Source organism: Protopterus annectens, chromosome 2.part0 (genome assembly GCF_019279795.1).
Source record: "Protopterus annectens isolate FY-2018-M chromosome 2.part0, PAN1.0, whole genome shotgun sequence".
In the NCBI taxonomy this organism is placed as follows: domain Eukaryota; kingdom Metazoa; phylum Chordata; order Ceratodontiformes; family Protopteridae; genus Protopterus; species Protopterus annectens.
The window spans coordinates 1,742,635,600-1,742,656,569 of NC_056728.1; the positions used below are offsets into that span (position 1 = coordinate 1,742,635,600).

The window sequence follows — 20,970 nt, forward strand, 5'->3', positions numbered from 1 at the left end:
GTACTAAACCAGGGAAACCTTTTAAGGTTGCCAGTTCTCTGACTGAAGAGAAGCTTTGCTGAGATGAGGCTAGACATTTTCTTAGGTATATCAGGAATATTTTCTCAACATAAGCATTACTGAGAGAAGAGTCGTTCTCATAACACCATTGGCCTGTCTGTTCATATACGTTTTAGTTCAAGGGACATTTTGATCCTATATAACTAGAGCAAAGCATGCACTACATTAACAGCTTATAAGTTGGTTGCACTAAGCTGCAGTTTGTACAACGTGGGGTCAACTTCGACAAGTCAGCATGCGTGAAAAAGGGTGGGAGGTGGAGGTAAGACGAGGTAAGGGCCAGGATAGTTCAAGTGGGTTAAAAGGGAGAGAGAGAGACAGCTGATGAGAGGTGGTAAAAGGCAGGAGTGGCTCAGTCTTTTCCCATTATATTGCTCATTAGATGGGGTTCATCCTGATGAATTTACAATGTAGGAGGTCTAGCAGGAAAAGGTAAGGCCCAGGGCATAGGACTTTTTATCTGTGGTAGTGCTTTTAAGATGGGGTGGCTGTAGTTTTGGGTGGTAGAAAACAGCAGAGGTAAAGCAGTTTAGAATTCAGTGATGCAAAGGAAGCTGGCAGCTGCAATGGGCAGGGCCAGCCCCCATCCTGGAATAAGCTAAACAAAAGAGGAGACTTTTTTTTAGGGTGTGGCATCCTAGCTGTGCTCTCACTCAGTAGATAATTTCACATGTATGTACTGCCGGAGGCTGGTGGGGTGGGGCAGGTAGAATAGGTCATAACGAATGCAAGACATCTAAGCTAAGACCATCTCTGTTTAGTTATGGTAAGCTTAATAACTTAGATGTCCAGAAGTGTGCAGGAGGTCCTTTGCCATCCCTTCAGGATATTTAATTTTCAGATGGAATCGTTGGGGAGAGCAGGCGGGCAGTGATGCCATATGTTGGAGTCCCATATTCTGTAGCGGCAATCGCCTGAATGTAGCAAATTGGTTGTCCAGGGTGGTAAAATGAAGTAAATAAATTACTAAAAGGTACATTTTGTTTATGTAGTAGTGGTCTCCTGTTGTACCCAGTGTTTCTTTCTCTGTCCTCCCATGCCTTGGAAGTTGGGTAATGAGTGATGTAGTTCAGAAGCACTTCCAGCCTTGTGGTTGGCTGGATGAAAGTGCATGGGCATGCAGATGTGTACACAAGCGTGCTGTTTAGAAAAAAGTCCACAAAAGGGGGATGAATTTGTTAAAGGCACCATTTGGATGTACTCAAACTGATGTTTGGTTAGCTCAGTTCTACTGTTCCTTACCTTTAATACAAGAGACTAAGTGTATGGATTTTTGGACCAGCACATTCCAAAGTTAGAATAGTGAGCACATGTGGACTGGATTATTTATCTGAAAGTATAACACTACATAGAAAGAAAGGTGGCTGGATAAGGGAGTGTGGTTAGACTGAGAAAGGAATGATATACTTTATATGCATATAGGTGCAGCATTAATGAGAATTTAATAATAAATAGATATAACATTATGAAGTTTGTTTCCTGACAGTGTTAATGATAAAATAGGTAAGATATTCCTGAGTTCAAGTTCAGTGGCTCAATTGTGTATAGTAAGTGGGCATAGTTTCAACACTAATCAACATTTTTTATAGTTATTTCAGATGCATGGATGATTACCTATATAGTTTTACATATACATGTATTAGAGGAATTAAAAATGGCATGGTTATGTATAGGTTCATAGGTGTTTACTAGGCTAATGATCACAAGGGCCTTTTTAAGCCTAGCCATGCATCCCAAATCTCTGACAAGTTGTGATATCCTTGATAAGTGTAAGCAGGGGCCTGGGAGATGAACCATTTACAGGCTGTTTCAGTTAGTGACATAGGTGCCAAACCAGGGATGAATTTCCTGTTCCACATCCAGTTGTCCAAGTTGCACTTAAATTGAGTTAGGGAGAAACTCTGCTTCCCATGTATGGGGAGCCCTGTTCCAGAGAAGAGGTAGTCTCTAGAATACATACCTGTTTCTTCAGCAGGTCCTATTTATATCACAGGCAATGATTATCTTTAGAATGGGTAATTCTGGTGCTGTTTGCTTTGCAGATATGCAGGAGCTCCATCGGAGTAAGGTCTAGCAATACCTTACATGCCAGGCATAGATCTCCCCTCAACAGCCTGTAGGAGCCAGAATACAGAGATAGGGCCCTGAGGCAGTCTGAGTGGGACATGTTACTTATGCCCTGTATTCTTTTATTGAGAAACCCCTGTGGACATTCCAGTTGTTGGGTATGCCTGGTTAGGTACATACCAAAGGGGGCATTGTACTCCATGTTAGGTCTGATGAATGCTGCATACAGTAGAACAATGACTTCCTTGGGCCTAGATGCCATACCTTTGTTTATAAGTTGCACAACATAAAATGATTTCCTCACTACTGTAGACATGTGATGGTCAAAGGCTAAATTATTGTCTGAGTGTCTCCAAGTCCCTGACCACTGGGTCAACTCTTAGGGGTCTGTTGTCAATATGATAGTGACCAGAGATGGATGACTTTCCAAAGGATACTGTTATGCATTTCTTGGCATCTAGTTTTAATCCATGCTCTGGCACCAGTTGTTTGTCTGTGTCATTGCCTGGAGAACATTTTTGTCAGTGGACAATTCGGTGACCACTCCTAATTTGCAATCATCAGCAAATTTAGTCAACCAGAGGGCAATGATGTTGGCCTTGACTTCAGGGAAGTAAGTGCCAAAAAGGAGCAGTCCCAGGACCGATCTATGAGGGACTCCGCTTGTGACTGACCTCTTAGAACTGGGGAGCCACTTTTACAAATTTCCTGGGACCTGTCTGCGAGCCAGTTGGCTATCCAGTGTGTTTCATAAGAGTTTGTACCTAACCTCTTAAGTTTGTCAATGACTGAGTGGAGGATTGTGTCAAATGCCATGGCCAGGTCAAGGTAGGCAGTGTGAACCATTTTGCCCTTGTGCATTGCTTTGGTGACCTCAAACAAGTCCACCAGGTTAAGTAGGCATGACATACATACCCTTGATGAAACCAAAATGGGTTGGGTCTAGTGTCTAGATATTTCCTATGTCATTACTGATCATTTCCATGATAACTCTTTCCATAGCTTTGCATATGAGGCTAGTGAGACTTATGGGTCTGTAGATGGCCCACCTTTGTGCAGAGGGATGACCATTGCTGTTCTCCATTCATGAGGCACAAAGCCTTTTGGAAGTTGCAATTAAATTTCAGAGGGCCTGATAATCATGTTTCATGCTGTTTAGAGGGCATCCTGGGATATTGTCTGGGCCTATTAATGAAGTTATTAATTATTAATTAAACTAAACAATCTTGACCAGCATATATTATAAGCTAAATATAATTACCAATGGTCATTAAGACCTGGTTTAAATAATGCTCCTAAATATACTATCCATTTTCTCTCTTTTTCTGTTAGAATTCTATGTTCACTTATCATCATTAAATTGTCCCCTACAACCTGTTCAATACCCAAAAAGATGAAGTGTGCTCCTGTATGTAGAAAGATATGTTTGTACAAGGTGCTACGTGTTCTTTTACAGTTGATATCGCTGATATGTAATGCTTTTCTCTGTCGAGATAGACATCTGTCCCACATAAAAAGCCCCACATTGGCACACTGCTGTATAAATCATCCATTCGCTACTACAAGTAATCAGGTGTCTAATATTGTAAACTTTAGGTGTATTTATGGACGTAAATGATTTGGTTTTTGAGACCAGCTTACAATGGACACAATGTCTGCAATATGTACTGCCCAATATTCTACAGGCTTTGTTTTCTATATCTTTTTGATGTCCCCTCTTGAAGTTGGCAAGGTTTTCACCTATAGACTTCCCTCTTCTATATCCAAAAGAACACAGTGCATCTAATAATGTGTCTAAAAACCTATCAGTCTTCAATATGTGCCAATGTCATAGTATTGTTTCTTTTATTTTAAAACTGTTGCTTCCAAACTTGGTCATGAATCTGATGACATGCTTCCCTTCCACCGGTGGCCTTTCGACCCCCATTAATAATTGTTCTCTAGAATCGAAGTCCACCATACTTCGTGCTTTATCAACTTGCCTGGGTTTGTAGCCCCTTGCCAAAAATCTATGTCTCAACTGTTCGGCCTGTATCTGAAATTGACCAGTTTGACTACATATGCGTTTAAGTCTTTTAAATTGGGCTAGAGGGATATTATCAACAATATGTTGTGGATGGTTGCTATCGGTCCTCAGTAATGAGTTCTTAGTAAAAGGCTTCCTGTATAAACTGGTATGTACCATGCCAACATTGGCTTTAGTTACCAAAACATCTAAAAACTCAATACTTTTCCCTTTCAGTTTTCCACTGAAAAAAATCCTATGTTGATTATGGTTCAAACTATTAATGAACTGTTGCCACCTATCCTCAGTACCCTGCCATATTACCCAGCAGTCATCTAGGTACCTTCTCCACATCAATAGCTCTGTTGTACATTCCTTTTGTTGATAAATACTTTGTACTTCCATAAACCCCATGAATAGATCTGCATAAGTGGGAGCAAAAGTTGCTCCCATCGCTGTACCCTTAACTTGCAAGTACCATTCAGAACCATATCTGAAAAAATTGTGTTCTAGTACCAGACCCAAAAGTTTTAATAAAACTTCTTGTTCTTCTTTGGAGTAATAACCCGAAACCTGAAACCAATATTGTATGGCAGCTATTCCACCCTGGTGAGGAATGCTCGTATATAGTGATTGCACATCCAGTGTACCCATATGTGCATGTCTAGGAATAGACAAATCATCCATTAGCTGTAAAAACTGGTTCGTATCCTTTATCCTTGCCATCACCTAGGACAATAGTGGTTTCAGTTTCTTCTCTAGATAAATTGATAGAGGTTCAATCAATGAACCTCTACCCGCTACAATGGGACGTCCTGGTACTGGGGTAATAGATTTGTGAATCTTGGGAACTAAATAGAAATATTGTGGAGAGGGATCTTCCACAGTCAACTGTTGTTGTAATTCTTTAGTAATAATACCCACCCCTCTATCTTGTTCCAAAAACTGATCCATTTCTGTTTTGAATCCCACTATCGGATCAATAGGGGGATGGCAATATGATGATACGTCAGACAAATGTCTTTGAACTTCTGTTTCATAGGCCTCTTTGCCCCAAACAACTATGGCACCTCCTTTGTCTGCCATGGTAATAACCAAATTGTTATTACTTGCTTGTTTCTCTTCTCTGGTCATATTCTCCTTAAAAGTGTCAAAACACCTTGCTCTGATTTAACTGTAAGTCTTGTAGCACTTGTTCCTCAAAAATTTTAATTGCTCCATAGTACGGGGGCTGAAACTCTGATTTTCTAAATATAAATCTGTCCTGGCTATCTCTAGACTGTGGTCTGTGTAAATAATAGTATTTTAAATTCAATTTCCGGCAAAAAGCCTTAACATCCTTCACCACCTCAAATTGGGACACAAAACAATCCGGTACAAAGCTAAGGCCTTTATTTAGCACTCGATATTCCAAATCCGAAAATCAGTCAAATTTACCACTAAATTATCTTCAATGTCCTAGGTATCAATGGTGTGCTCTACCTGTTGTTGGCCATTTTGCTGAACATTTCTTCCATTTCTTGAACCAGCATGTTTCCTGTCCCCTCGCCTAAAGGGCCCCTTATCCTTTTTGGTGTAGGGGAGCTCAAAACTGTGGGTTCTACCCCCCTCCAGTTCTGTGTCGTATTTGAATAACCTGAAGATCTATCAGATACGCTAGAATTATCAGTACTTCTGGTTAAAATGGATCTTGGTCTTTTCCTGTTAGGCCTCACTCGTCCCTTATATTTACCTTCAGTAAATCTTACTGACCTTTTGGCTTTCTTCCAGGTATAGGCCAAATTATTAGTATAATCCTTAGTATCTCTCTGAAATTTAAGTTTCTTATCTGATAATTCCTTCTCCATTTTTTGAACCTCATTTACATACCGCTTATATTTTTCATCGTAATTTTGTTCTTGATTTTATTTAACCGTATCTTCATAGGCATTATTCAACTTCACTATCATCTCTGCATGCTGCTGTTCATAATACTCTATTAATAATCTAATAAAAATGCTAGATGCAGTAGACTGAACTTGTCTCCATTTACTTAAAAATGGTTCATTATCTGCCCCAATACCAGGCCTCTTAGAGCAATATTGGCCGTAACATATGCTTTTAACAATTTTGTATGCCATACATTTGCTCTAACCTTTTTGGTAATTTCAGTTAACCGAATAAACTGCCTCTCCATATTAGTTCTTTGATGTCAGCTACTTGATGTTTCTGTCATTGTTCCCACCTTAAATGCAGTCAAATCATCATTATTAATAGTCAAAGTTTCTAAAAAAGATTTTAAATCCTGAGCCTCAGCCATCCTTGTACATATGAGTTTTTCTTATGTTAGCTCCTGGAATAAAACTCAGGTTAATATGCTCCTGTAATAAAATTTATAAAAAAAATGTTTCAACTACTAAGAAAGAGTGTTATTGTTTTATTGACAGACCCCAGGGCCGCACCAATGTTTCAGCCAAGGGAGACTGGTGCAAACATTTAAATGTCATATAAAGCTACAAGAGAACTACTCCCATTATTAACTGGAGTCCTACCAAATATAACTCATGTCCATGCTAATGGAACTTCCAAATTTATATACTGATATAATTGTTTCTATAATACAATCATTAGATGTTACTAGGGTTTAACATAGTGGCCAAAATAGCTTTAAGTTAAAAAATAAAGTTGTTAACATCTAGTCTAAACAGATGAAAGACAAAATATTTTCCAAGAGGTTTAAACATTAACCTCTATAATATTACCTAGTACAACTGCTTAATACACAGCCTGAAAATATACCATGTGTATAAGACTGTAACTAGTGTATTGTGCAACCTGTTATCCAATACATATGTTATATCCTTTGACATCTATTTATATATGGTATTCATGTTGCCACCATCTTATGAAAAGCATATTCTATTTGGTAACAGAGATTGATGTATCACATAAACCCTTAATAAAGATTTTAACTTGCATAAAGGTAGCACTATATGTCACTTAAAAGGTATAATCCTAAGTACTTGTTTGTTGTACATCCAACATAAATGACTAGCACTTCACCACCATAAATTTGATGGTATAAGGCCTATAGCTTTACTAGCGATACCTCCCACGACTGTTGTGCTATTATGCCACAAGAAACAAACAAGTACGGCCCACAAAACTAGAGGCCTAAATTAAATACTGTTCTCCAAAATCTTACTACATAAATAGAATTGCCATTAAAACTGTTGTCTCACATATGCATATTACTAAACATTTTTCATGCAAAAACATTCATACTTGTTGTAAAGGAGGATTGTTTCCTCCTTCATTAAAATACTTTCCAAGGGAATGGTGAAACAGGTCCAATTGCAAACAGTTGTAGTTAGTAAATAGTGACCATTATTGATTTATTCTACCATCCAGCTCAGCTTTAGCATCATCATGAAAGATATGATGTGGCTTTGGGATGGTGGGGGAGGGGAGCACCAGAAGTTCCCTCCATACCATACCACTCCATATCATACCATTTTATGTCTTCTTCTTATAATGTACTACTTGAAATTTCGTGTCTATATCAAAAGCATGAAAGCTGAAATCCGCAAATGCAGTTAAATTGACACATAAACATCGATCTACTAAAACAGTGAACTACGGAAATGTCGAAAATCAGAACGCCGAACGTATTTCCGGAAGCAACAGCCCTATACAGGTAGGTTAAACCTAACTAAACCTTATGTAACACACATTTTCAAATGTTTTTGCAGGGGGGCAAGCCTCACTGCACCCCCCCCACACCCCCCCCTACTTAAATATACCAACTCCAAAACCGCACTACAGTGGGGAAAAGGATATATTTCCTCCTCCCAACGATCACCCTGCTGGCCAAGGAAATTCGTTGGGCGTTCTGATTTTCGACATTTCGGTAGTTCGCTGTTTTAGTAGATCGACGTTTATGTGTTGATGTAATTGCATGCACGGATTTCAGCTTTCAGCTTTCGTGGTTTTAATATAGAACTGAAATTTCTACTTTCTGCTCTCTGAAATTTCTACTTTCTGCTCTCTGAACTTCTCTTTTTAGTTACTTAGTCTTCAGTCTTCCTTGTTCCTTCTTTCTACTGCCATGCTATTACATCTAAATTTAAAATTCCTTCCACCGAAGTACTTATCCCCTCTAGACTATTTAGCAGCTTATCTTAAGCTAGTATCTCATTTCAGATTGCTAGGTTTAGTCTTGGTAAGCCCGCGCACAGGGTTTGTAACAGGCTTGATACTTCTTTTCTGCGATTTTGATACGGATTGCTTTTGCACAAATAAAGTATTGTATTACTAGCTTGGATTTTGTATGCTTTCATAATAATCTTCTAACACCGCTTTAAAATATAACGTGTCAGTGTTCTTCATCAGCTGCATTCTTATGGTTCACTGCTGTAATTCTTAACTGCCTCCGGTCATGAACATGGTTGAAAAAAACATCATCTGGCCAGGGTTTCTATCACTTTTACAGAAAAACAAACTAGCTGACAAGTATGGCTTCTTTCTCATTAGCAACTTCTCAGTTTGCTGCTGTTCTTTTAAGTTATTTCCTGAGTTTGGAACTGTCTTTAAATTTCCCCATTTACAGTATTTCAGTTAATGGCACCTAACCCTATCCGGTCAACTTTTGGAAACAGAGATACGAGTATTGTTGTGATCCGGGTCATCTTTTGTACACTCTTTCTAAGTTACACTTCCCACTATGTGGCATGCCATTTCTGCTTACTGTCTGCAGGACTGAAATGTGGAAGCAGTAGTGATAATACAGTCCTCTTTCTAGGACAGAAGGATGAACTCATGACTACAGCTCTTGCGGGTATGATTAGTGATCCCAAGCACTGGAGAAGATAGCTGGGGAGGGAGACAGAAGTGAGTGGCCAAAGCTGGTTTTCTTATCCAGGGAGGGAGGCAGTCTAGTTATTGCAGTGCTGGTTCCTGAGATTGGGTGTCATAGCAGAACTGCAAGCAGGACCAAGACGAGCTTTCCAGTCCATTGGGTAATGTGTACATTATAGCTTGATAATGGTGAATGCTTGTTAATGTTTTTGTACATATGTACACAGGCAAACAGACACAAAAGCACACACTATCAAGCTAATATTGCAAACCCTGCTTCAATGGTTCACTAACGGCAGCTGCCCAGTGAGGAGTGTTACAGAGTAGACAAAATCCTCCCATGTTCTGTAGGTGATCTCCAGCTGTGTCTGTACCTCCTCTAGTGTCTTTTGGTACTGGTGTGAGAGAAACAAATGAACCAATATCTAAAATTCGACCTACATGTTAACCAAACTATCAAAACCATCAATAAAAAACTAGGGTCACTTTACAGAATAAAAGCCTTCCTAACCCCTCCAGCTAAAATTGCCATGGCTCGCTCTCACCTTCTTTCAACCCTTCTGTATGCATCCCCTCTACTCTCGAATTTAAACAAGACTGTCCTTAAACTCTCAATCTGCTACAACCACATTGCCAGGTTTGCCACTGGGCTGCCTTTTAGGACACATCATTGCATCAATCTAAATCAGCTTGGGTGGCTTGAACTACCCAGCCTAATCCAGTATAACCAACTGATTATAGCCTATAAAATCCTCTATAATCCGGACAATACTCCTGTACTTAAAAAATATTATCACCCCCTATAACAATCCTAGACTGCTTCGATCCTCTAACAAACTACTAATTCAGACTAGCAAAATTAATAACACAGCCGGTGACTCTCTCTTTGCAAACTCTGTAAGTAGATCCTGGAACTCTCTTCCAGCTGATATTACCTTACTTTCCACCTTAGGTCAATTTAAAACTAGACTCAAACAACATTTGTCACTTAACTGGCTATGTCAATGTATCAAGCCTGGCTAACTCTCTCTAGAATGTGTAAAAATTGTTAACCAGTTTACTGTGTAATTTAATTTAATCCTGACTTGCGCTCAGGATTAACTCTAATTTGTGGAACTTGTTTAACTTGCTTACTTATGTAATCTCTGTAAATAGTCTGTTTGTAATATGTAATGCTGGTATTATGTAATGCTGTATCTGCTTACCTCCCTGGGCCTCCGCTGAAAATGGACATGCATCCAGTCGGACTATCCCGGTCAACAAATGTAAAATAAAATAAATAAAAACATAGGGAAATAATGATGCTCAATGTTTACTCGATGAGAAAATGAAAAAAAAAAAAAAAAGGAACAGTTAGAGCTGTCCATCATACCCAAAAAAAACTGCTGTATACCAATCTCATTTCTTAGATAGTGCAGAATTAAGAGAAACTACTCCAAAATGCTCTTTGAAGAAGCCATGTTACAAAAGTTCTTGCTTGTTTTACTGTGTTATCTTTGATGCAGGATTACATTTTTCAGATTTATTCTTGGGTTTGAAACTTGGCTGCCTTCCTTGGTTTTTCATTGCCTTGAAGTGCAGAATACTAAAGAAAAAAAAGACATGCTACTTGGTACTTCAGGAAATAAACATGTAGTACTTACAGTGGGGAAATAACTGGAATTAGATTTCCTCTGAAAGTGTTCTTTTAGGCTTATGCTAAAAGCTGTTAAAAGAAATAAATGAGCTTTCACAACCTTTGTTTGCAGTACTCTGGTTGTACTAAAGCATCATTATATAAACTTTGTGTGCCAGCAGCCACTTTCCTTTCATTAAAATGAAAAATTGTGAGGATCTCTATTAAAGAGCACTGTATAAATGCAGTTTATTGCTAATATTGGCCTTGTGTGTATCACTGACATACACTTAGAAGACTGCAGCACTTGGACCCAAATCTCCTATTTATAGCAGCAGCAGCAGCATGCGAATTCAGTATACTGCTGAACTGGAGTAAGATGATCTGAGATTTATTTATAGTGATGGGTGACTGCTGGCTGACAGCTCAGGGAAGAGGTTTATGTATCTGTTGGTCATATCAGGCAGAGGACAGATATAAATCTAGGCTGCAGGAAGTTTTTACTGGACATAAGCTGTGCCTTCACTAGCTAGACTTTCTCTAAGAAAGAAACTGTATTGAGTTGGCATTAAGGCTAGTGTACGGTTCAGAAGGTTGTTAACCTCCTCATGCTGGTATTCTTTTATATATGGCGATCTAGAACTGTCGCATGTATAATGGGATCTCCTGATATCACTGTAATTTTGTACCTGTCTTGATTGCAACAATCTGCATTTTGTTTTATCATAAGATTGAGGAAGCATAATGAGGGCATTGTGGCTGCTTGAGCCTCAATATTTGGAAGGTGCAAGGAACCCCACATACAGCCAAGGAGAACATGCAGACTCCAAACAGTGACCAGAGGTCAAGATCCTACCCTTCATTCTAGAAATGTGAGCTGATTGCTTCAAACTTTCTAATGAAATACTTAGTTTTCTTTCATACCATGTTTGTAAACATGGAATGTATTTTTCCTTTTTTCTTTATATATGTTCATTGTAGTCTTTTGACCCATACTTTTGTTGTCAGTTGTATGTTTTGCATCTGGTATTGCTGGATGATGCAGTGTTGTTCTTGTCTTAAAATTCACTTTCAGTGTGCTCTATCACTTAACTTAATGCATTTAATTTTAGCTTGGTTAAACACTGTGTATATAGCTATTGCTGTGGAGCTTTTGGCCCTAGACCTCCACACAATATTCTCAATGTGCAGAGAACTGCCTGGTAAACACAATATTAACCTTGCAGTCAGTCAATCAATCACTCAGTCAGCCATTTTGTCACATCAGTTATATTTTGTGAAGCAGCACTTCTCCAGAAACAAAATATTTCATAAAAGCTTCGGTGGTATGGTACTGCTCTTAAAATAATTTACTGTGCTTTTTCAGACTTGTAGGCAATTATTTATTTTCTGTCACACAATTTAAAACCTGTAGTAATAGTATATGGAATACAGTAACATATACGTCTTTCCGAGTAGTGCCACTGGTCACATATGTAACATGCATTCCCCTGTAAATTGCACCCCTTTTTTAATATTTTATATTACATACCACTAAATTAGCAGATAACACTACAAATTTCCTTCATGTGTACTTTACTTCCCCTGCCGAGACAGTGATCAGGTATGTTACCAATTTTAGAAAAAGTCGAACACTGGTAACCCACAGCCGACATGTATACAAAAATGTTTAATCGTAAGCGCTTTCACGGATAAAAAAATGCTTATTCAGACTAGTGTAGTCTGAATAAGCATTTTTTTTAATCGGCAAGTTGCCTGAATAAGCGTTTTTTTATCCGTGAAAGCACTTACTGTTAAACCTTTTTGTATATGTGTCGGCTGTGTGTTACCAGTGTTTGACTTTTTCTACAGTTTCTCTTTTTATTCAGTAACAGGATTATTTTTGGTGTGCTTATGTTACCAATTTTCCCCATTTTCACTAATCTTGCCTGTCTGTATTACTTTGTAAAAGGCAAGTTCTGTAAAGTTGTTTCTTAACCTATTTACTCTAATTTGCCCAGATGTTGCCCTTTCTGCATATATACATATTCCTGGTTTGCACATTAATTTTCATATGTTAAGCCATATGCATGGAGATCCTTACTTGATTCCATTTCATGCATCTAACCCTCATTTTTTGTTGGCTATACACATCCTTCTTTTATCTTCTTCCCCTTTCTGTGCCATATGGTCTGCAGTCATCTCCATCACTTCATTTCTTAATCATCTACTTTTTCTTTATACTTTATACCTCATCACACGCCTACATCATAACCTGTACTATATCTATAATACCTTAAAACTGCCTTCATTTTTTTTCTACTTTCCCCTTGCTTTCAAATAATTTTCCCTCCTTCAGTACCTTCCCTGATATCCTTCCTTTCCTCCCATTTGCCTTCCTCCTGAAATATTGTCTAAGTAGCATTTCACCCTTTACTTACTTACTTATGCCTTTGGCCCTGTTTGGGGCATAGGCCACATATGAGCACTCCCCAGCCATCCTGGTCCTGGGCCAGTCTTTCAAGTTGTCCCCAAGAGTAACCCATTCTCTTCATGTCTGCATCCAGTTCACACTGCCATGTATTCCTTGGCCTGCGTCTCTTTCTTTTTCCTTGTGGATTCCAAGTGAGAGCTGGTCTTGTTTACAGGATGCTGGCTTTCTTAGGGTGTTGCCAATCCATCGCCATCCTTTCTTGCGTATCTCCACTTCTACAGGGTTTTACTGTGTTAGACTCCAAAGCTTCTCATTACTTATTGTTTCTGCCCAATGGATGGCGGAGGATCTTAGGATCTTCCTCAGACACGTGTTGACAAATGTCTGTACCCTTTGCATTGTGGTAGCTGTGGTTCTCCAGGTTTCAGCTCCATAGAACAGGACTAGCTTCACCATGGTGTTAAAAATCCTGGTCTTGAGCTGTGTTGAGAGGTTAGCAGATCTTCTGACCTTCTGCAGCTGCTGAAAAGCCACTCTTCCTTTTTCAACCTGGTTTCTAACATCTACATCAGTGCCTTCAAGTCTGTCAACTATTCTGCCTAGATATGAAAGTCTGTCCACTTCCTCCAGTGCCTCACCCTCTGGCATAATAGGAGATGTATTGTTATTAACTGTTAACACCTTGCACTTTCCTCTATGAATGCTGAGGCCTAATCCAGCAGAATTACTTGCCACAGTCCTTGTCTTTTCCTGTATATGTTGAAAGGTGTGGGACAGGAGGGTCATATCATCGGTGAAATAAAGATCATCTACTTGAGTGCAGGATGTCCACTGGATGTCTTTTGTTTCTGGGCAGTGGACATCTTCATTATCCAGTCCATTTCAAGGAGGAAAAGGAAAGGCAAAAACAGGCATCCTTGCCTCACTCCTGTTTGCACATTAAAGGTGTCTGTAAGCTTTCTGCCATGAATCATCCTGTATGTCATCCCCTCATATGAGTTCCTAATTGTTAGTAAACTTCCCGGGTACCCCATAGTGTCTCAGCATCTTCCACAGAGTCTGTCTGTCTAAACTATCAAAGGCCTTCTCTTGGTCTATAAAGTTCACATAGAGGTGGTGAGTTCCACTCCAGTGACTGCTCCAGGATGATAAGCATTACAATTTTCTCTATGCAGGATCTGTCCTTGCAAAAACCGGCTTGCTGGTCTCAGAGCTGGGGATCAATCACAACTCTTATTCTGTTCAAGAGGATCTACTGAACAACCTTTCCTGGTATGGACAACAGTATTATACCCCTGTAGTTGAAACACAGACTGAGGTTGCCTTTTTTGGGAAGTTTTAATGAGCTAGCCTTCCTTCCAGTCTGTTGGAACTTGTTCTTCTCCCCAAATCGTACAGAAAAGGGGGTGGAGCATCTGTACACTGGTCTCTGTGTCAGCTTTTAGTGCCTCTGCCAGGATGCTGTCCAGACCAGCAGACTTGCCATTTTTCAGCTGATTTATGGCTGCGTGTATTTCCTCTTTTGTGGGCATACTGCAATCAATCATTAAGTCCTGATGTGCTGGTAGTATCTCAGACGGGTTTGCTGATGTTGACCTATTTAGTAACTCTTTAAAATAATCTCTCCATCTGTTCTTTTGCTTTTCCTCATCTGCGGTTTTCCTCTCTTTATCTTTTACAGGTCTTTTCTGGTTTGCTGTATCTTCTGGAAAGCTTCTTTATGGTATTATAGAGATCTTTTCATGATTGTCTTATGGCCTGCTTCTTCAGCTTCTGATGTCAGTAATTCTATGTATTGTCTCTTATCTGTTTTGATATACTACTTCAGTGCTCTTTGTGCATCTGAATATTTTTCTGACCTTTAGCCTTTCCTGCACTTGTGCAGCTGTTGTTGACTTCTGCCTTCTATCTTCTAGCTTCATTGTCTCTGGTGAGATAATCTCCTTGTGGATATATGTTTTGGGTCCCAGTATTTCTTGACATGTTGAGGTGATTGCTCTCTTCACACCTTGCCACTTTTCATGGACTCCTCCTCCAGTAACTCCTGAAAAACTTGGTTTTAGCATGATTTTAAACTCATTTTGCTTTATTGTGTCTTTTAAGAGGCTGATATTTGTAACCTTGTCCCTTCTGTCCATTTCTTTTTCAGTTTAAGTTTCAAGAGGGCAATCAAAAGATGGTGGCCAGAAGCAATATCTGCACCTCTTTTCACACACACACACACACACATCCTGAAGATACCTGTGGAACTTCCTCCCGATGCATTTGTGGTCAGTCTGGTTCTCTGTCAAGCGATCTGATGCCAGGTTGCTTTGTGTATGCTTCTATGGTGGAAGAAACTCCCTCCTATGACCAAGCTTTCTGTTGCACACATCAGCCAGCCTCTCCCCATTGTCATTCATCTCACTTAAGGCCCATTTACCCATGCTATCCTCAAAGCCTTGGTTGTCCCTGCCAATCTTGACATTAAAATCTCCCATGACTGTCACAGTGTTATTTATGTACAATGCTTAGCTTCTTTTGTAGAATTCCTCCTTAATCCCCTCATTGCTGTCATTAATAGGTGCATAGCTCTGCATGATGTCCATGTTAATTCTACGATTCTTTGTTCTGAAGGAAGCTTTGACAATTCTAGGACCATGTGCCTCCCATCCAATTAGAGCTCCCTGGGCTTTGTTAGATAGCATCAGTGTCTCTCCTTGGGTGTGTGGTGCATCTTCAAAGTAGCAGTAATTCTCCTGAAGCAAACCTTCTCTGGCCCAGTTCACTCCACTTAGCCTCGTTGATCCCCAGTAAACTGAAGTTATAATTTCTCATTGCTTTAGCCATTTGTGCTGCTTTTCCTGTTTCAAACATGGTGCGCACATTCCATGTTCCTATGATTATTTTAGTCCTGGTAGAGATGATGGTCCTCTATCTGGTGGCTTCTGTATTCAGGCTTTCACCACCAGATGTCATAAAGGATTCCAATGGAGCCCCATCCTCTCATGTCAGATTGCTGTAAAACTGAACAAATAAATTGAAAATAACATCTTTCAACTTGTTGCTGTCAGACGTATATAAACACAATTCCTCCTTATCCTTTCCCAAAAGACAGCCACTTCTATACACATCAAGTTTGCGTGTGAGGAATTAAAAAAACACAGTAATGTTTCCAATTTGTTACTTTTACGCAGTACACTGCTCCTTATAAAAACTATAGTGAGCCTGTGTCCACAGCCCAGAAGTTTGTGAAGAAAGTTAAAGAGATAAGAACTACACTGTCCCCAGCCCAGTACAAGTTATAGTGGCCTACGCACACCTCTGAGGTTTGGTGGAAAACTAACGAAATAATGACATCTGCAGTCCCCAACACAATTTACATTGACCTTCTGTGAACACTTCTGAGCAGAGCTGATTTTAGTCTATGTGGGGTTCAGGGCAGACACCACTGCTTAGTATGCACCAAAATCCATATATACAGCCTTGGGGGGAAGGTCGCCATGTCCGAAGTAGCTCTGAAGGTATGGATACACTGTGATGCATCTTATGACTTATTTGTTTAAAAGGTAACTGTTTAAATTGAACAAACGACGAGGGTCAGTTACTTTCACCAAGACAAACACCACCACCACCACCAAGCAGTTATACCCACTTCTGTGTACATTTTAGACGTCTGACTGTGGTAAACAAAAATGGATGTATAATATATTTCACCTTTGCTCCACACAAAGATACCACACATCAAATATACTCCAGTTTTCTTCACACAAATCACACCAGTCCTACAAGCCTTGAATAATAAGCAAACAACAGCAGGCAGCTAATCATATCATCTTCAAAAGCTCAAGCAATTATAAAAGTTTGTCTATGCATATCTCAGATGTCTGGCTTGTAGTTCATCTTACTTCACATAAATGCACACTAGTCCTGCAAAGCCAGATAGTGACTGTTTTAACTGAGCAAACCAAAAAAAGGGTTGATTATTTTCTACATACAGCTCCAAATGCAAAATGCAAAGCCAGATAGTGACTGTTTAAAACAAAGAAAACAAGAGTGTCAATTGCTTTCTACAGATGGCTTCCATCCCACCCAGCAATTATAGCTAATTTTATGTGCAGTTCATACTTTTGTTCAGACTTTTGTGATAAAAAGAATAACTGTGTGTTGTCTACCAGCTCTGTTCTGTGCAAACATTAGCCACATTTATTTGGCATTTGTTTATCGGGCAAGCCTGACTGGGCATACAATCCATTTTCAGTGGAATCCCAGGGAGAAAAGCTCCAGTAACAGGACATTAAATACATGCACACAGTAATACAGAATTTGTAACACAACTGTGATGACAGAAGAGACAACAGTACAATATTTACATAATGAAATTGTGGTGGCAGAAGAAACGGCACGTTTACATTTCTAAATATTTACAGTTTTTGTAATTAGCTGGATAACATTATTGTGTTTCTACGACTTTTACACTTTGAGAGTTTGCTTGTTTATCTACAGAAGAGAATTAAGACTCAGCTTTGCAGATGAGCCATTATTAAAAACGAGAGATTGAGGGGAGAGTGGTAGGAAGCTGAGAGGTGGAGAACAGAATAAAAGAAAGACGAAAGGTGACCAGAAGAAGAGAGAGGATGATTTATCCTGCTGTGATGCAACTACAGAGTCAGGACTGGGTGAGAAAATGTTTCTTAGTGCTAGAACACAAGTCTAATATCTATTACAATACTGTTCCAAGCTTTGGCTACTGAGTTTGAGTATTGATAGTTTCCAGTGGACATTTTGTGTTTATAAATTGTAAGGAGTTGTTTATCGGAGGAGTAAAGAGGCAGCTTAGGTATGTAGCTATTAGAGTAGAGCTAACAACAGGACAAGCTAAGGTGTTGTATTCATAAAGTATTCTAAGTTGCTTCACACAACTCACATTAATCTTTCAAATGTGTACTAATTCTGCAAAAAAAAAAAAACACAGATAACGACTGTTTAACCTGGGAAAAAACAAGATGGTCAGTTACTTTCTACAGACAGCTGCCATCCCCACCCAGCAGTTGTAGTTACTTTTGTGTACACTTCAAACACATGGTTGTAACAAAATGCAATGCCTCTTTTCAGCTTTGTTCTTTGGAAAGAGCAGTCACACTTGTATTCTAAATTGTTTCACACAAATCACAGTATTCTTTCAGTCATAACTGTGAACAAAGAACAGCTGCTGGTCATATCCTCATGGCCAGAATAACATTTTTTTTATTTATTATTCTAATTAGTTAATAGAATGGCAGATTTTACATCAACAAGCATTTTCTTAAGAATAAGAAACAAACTCTAATGTCTGGCATTTTTAATTGAATGTAATCCAGAGTGGTTTATCAGAAAATCAAAGAATGTATGAGGGCCAGCCAGGCAAATGTATCGGATGAAATTGAAATTGTTCTGAAAAATCAAGAACAGCTGAGAGCTACAGCTGTCCAAAATGTCTGTCTGTTTACAAGTAACAGTAAAAAAAAATCCTCACATTATTGCTGATGTAAAAAAAAATCCTCACATTATTGCTGATAGCAGATTTCTCATCCTACTACAGATGTTCTCCACAGTTTTAAATTTGTTGACTTCTTGCTTTGTACCACTGACCGTCTGCCTAATCTGTTGTCTAAGTACATGTTAGGTGAGAAGGACCATGAGGTCAACAAACTGAAAGGCCAAGTCTTCAACAGTTCCTCTCTAGGGCGCTGCAGCTGTTTTAACTTGGAATAGTGGTACTGCACTAAAAGTCCGGACAATGCTTCTTAAAAAGTAGGGACATCTGGCCAAATATCTGGACAGTTAATTAGCATAAAAATTGCATACCTAATGGCATAGCTTATTCCACTTCAATAGGATTGTGGGGTATGATCGTGGGATATGATCACTTAGAAATACAAGTTTAAAAAACTTTGACAACATAATTCACAATGTACGTATATTTTAATATCGGCAACATATATTGCAGATCCATACCTATCACTAGAAATAAAAAGAATATGAACAGTTATATTAATGGACAAAGTGAAGCCAATGAAAAACAAGACTATCTGTCGATGACACTATATCTTATGTGCCTACAGAAAGAAAAAAAAGCTGAAGATGGCATCATTTTTGTCGCTCATTACCAACTTGGAGAAACAATGGCTACCCTTCCTGTAAAATTGCTTAATTAAAAGGATGTATTGTCTAGTAGTTTCACAAAACATCAAGCAGTTGATTCCCACAGCAATCTTTTCATCACTTACATTATTTTTTAATATTTTACTGGTTTTAACAACCAATTACAAAAGAAACTGTTTATAGTTTATACAAACATGTTAGAGAAGTTACAGAAAATGAAAATTTGAGTATTAAAGTGACAACCTAATGAGGAATCTTGATAGGTTGATGGTTTGTTTATTTCATTTTTCTTAGATTTAAAATTTTAGTCCAAGAGTTAATAAATGGAAACATTGTTTTTTTTTTAATGATTTTTTTGTTGATGACTTTGAGTAATAAGATGAAATCAGTGAAGAGAGGAGCTCTGTTCCTCAACCAATTAATGTTTTTCTTCGCCGCTCTTTGTCCCAAATCAGTAATAATCTTCTCTTTTTAAACTGAAATTCAAAAGAAAATTGTAGAGTATTAAAATTTTATCAAGATTAAAGTAGGTCTATTGCTTTACAATGGTTTTCTAAGAAAGAACGATCAAAAATTATATGTTGCCACTTTCAGGGATAGATTTAAAACTTTTATATCCACTCTAATTAATGCCTGTCAAAGTGGCTTTATTCCATAAGATATACACAAGATAACATAAAGAGTATTAACATTGATTTTATAAGCTATAATAATAAAAAAAAAACTATTTTCATGAGTTCAGATTCTGAAAAAACGTTCAACTGTCTGGATTTGTCTTTTCTTTTCTTGAAGTACTTTATGCTTTTGATTTCTAGATTCACTTTAATAAAACAGATTTATAAAGACAGCAATACTTATATAAAAACTTGGTAAATTTGCATCTGATTATATTTTAATCACTTATTTAGTAATTAATCACTTATTTCTTATATAGCTACAGTCCAAGTACAGTTGCAGTTTCTCGTTTGCTAGAAAAGGCTGGGTACATGAGTGTTTCTTCTCACAAAAGTAATTGTTTTATTACATTTCAAATAACAGATGCAGTCATACATATGCGCTTTTGGATAACTATGAAACAGAATAACTGTTGTGCTCCTGTATACCACAGAAATATCTGATAAGAATCTTCTTCTTCTTCTTTCGGCTTTTCCCAATTGGGGGGGTCACCACAGCTGATCACCTGTCATGATTGGCAGTGGAGTTTTACGGTGTCGAGTTCCCATCCTGGTGCCCAACCTTCCACAGAAGGCACACACACACACACACACACACACACTCTCATGCCTAGGGCCAGTTTAGAGTGTCCAATCCACCTACAGCATGTCTTTGGGATGTGGGAGGAAACCAGAGCACCCGGAGGAAACCCACGTGACCACAGGGAGGACATGCAGACTCCGCACAGAAGGCACCCCAGCCAAGGATCGAACCGGAAAACCTCTGCTGTAAGGTGGCAATGCTAACTGCTACCGCGGCTGCCCCCACAATATTATCATTGTATTGTGCAGGATGTAAATTTCTTCTGGCTAAACCCTGTCCTTGCAATGTGTTATGATACTCTTCAAGAGTCCTTTAAGAGTTATAAGACAAGATAAAATACTAAAAGTATAACGCATGCTAATCTTCTGTACACTAACTCCATCCCACACTCAAAAACTCCAGCTTCACAAAGCTAGCTAACCCACCAATTAAGCAAATAAATTGCACCTGGAATGAAAATTGCATATCACTGTAACAAAAATACTGGCATAATCTCAGTTCCAAAAAGCAATGCTTACTATTATAACCATTACAGTCATCCATTCAAACTGTGACCTTAATAGAATAATGCATTATTTTCCTTGATTAATTACA

General features: G+C 38.6%; 1 protein-coding gene across 1 annotated transcript in view; it reads left to right on the forward strand.

Moving 5' to 3' along the window:
- AGMAT (agmatinase) overlaps nucleotides 1-20,970 on the forward strand; it is a 394,532-nt gene that overhangs the window by 99,195 nt on the left and 274,367 nt on the right. The gene's annotated exons all lie outside the window — the stretch shown is intronic.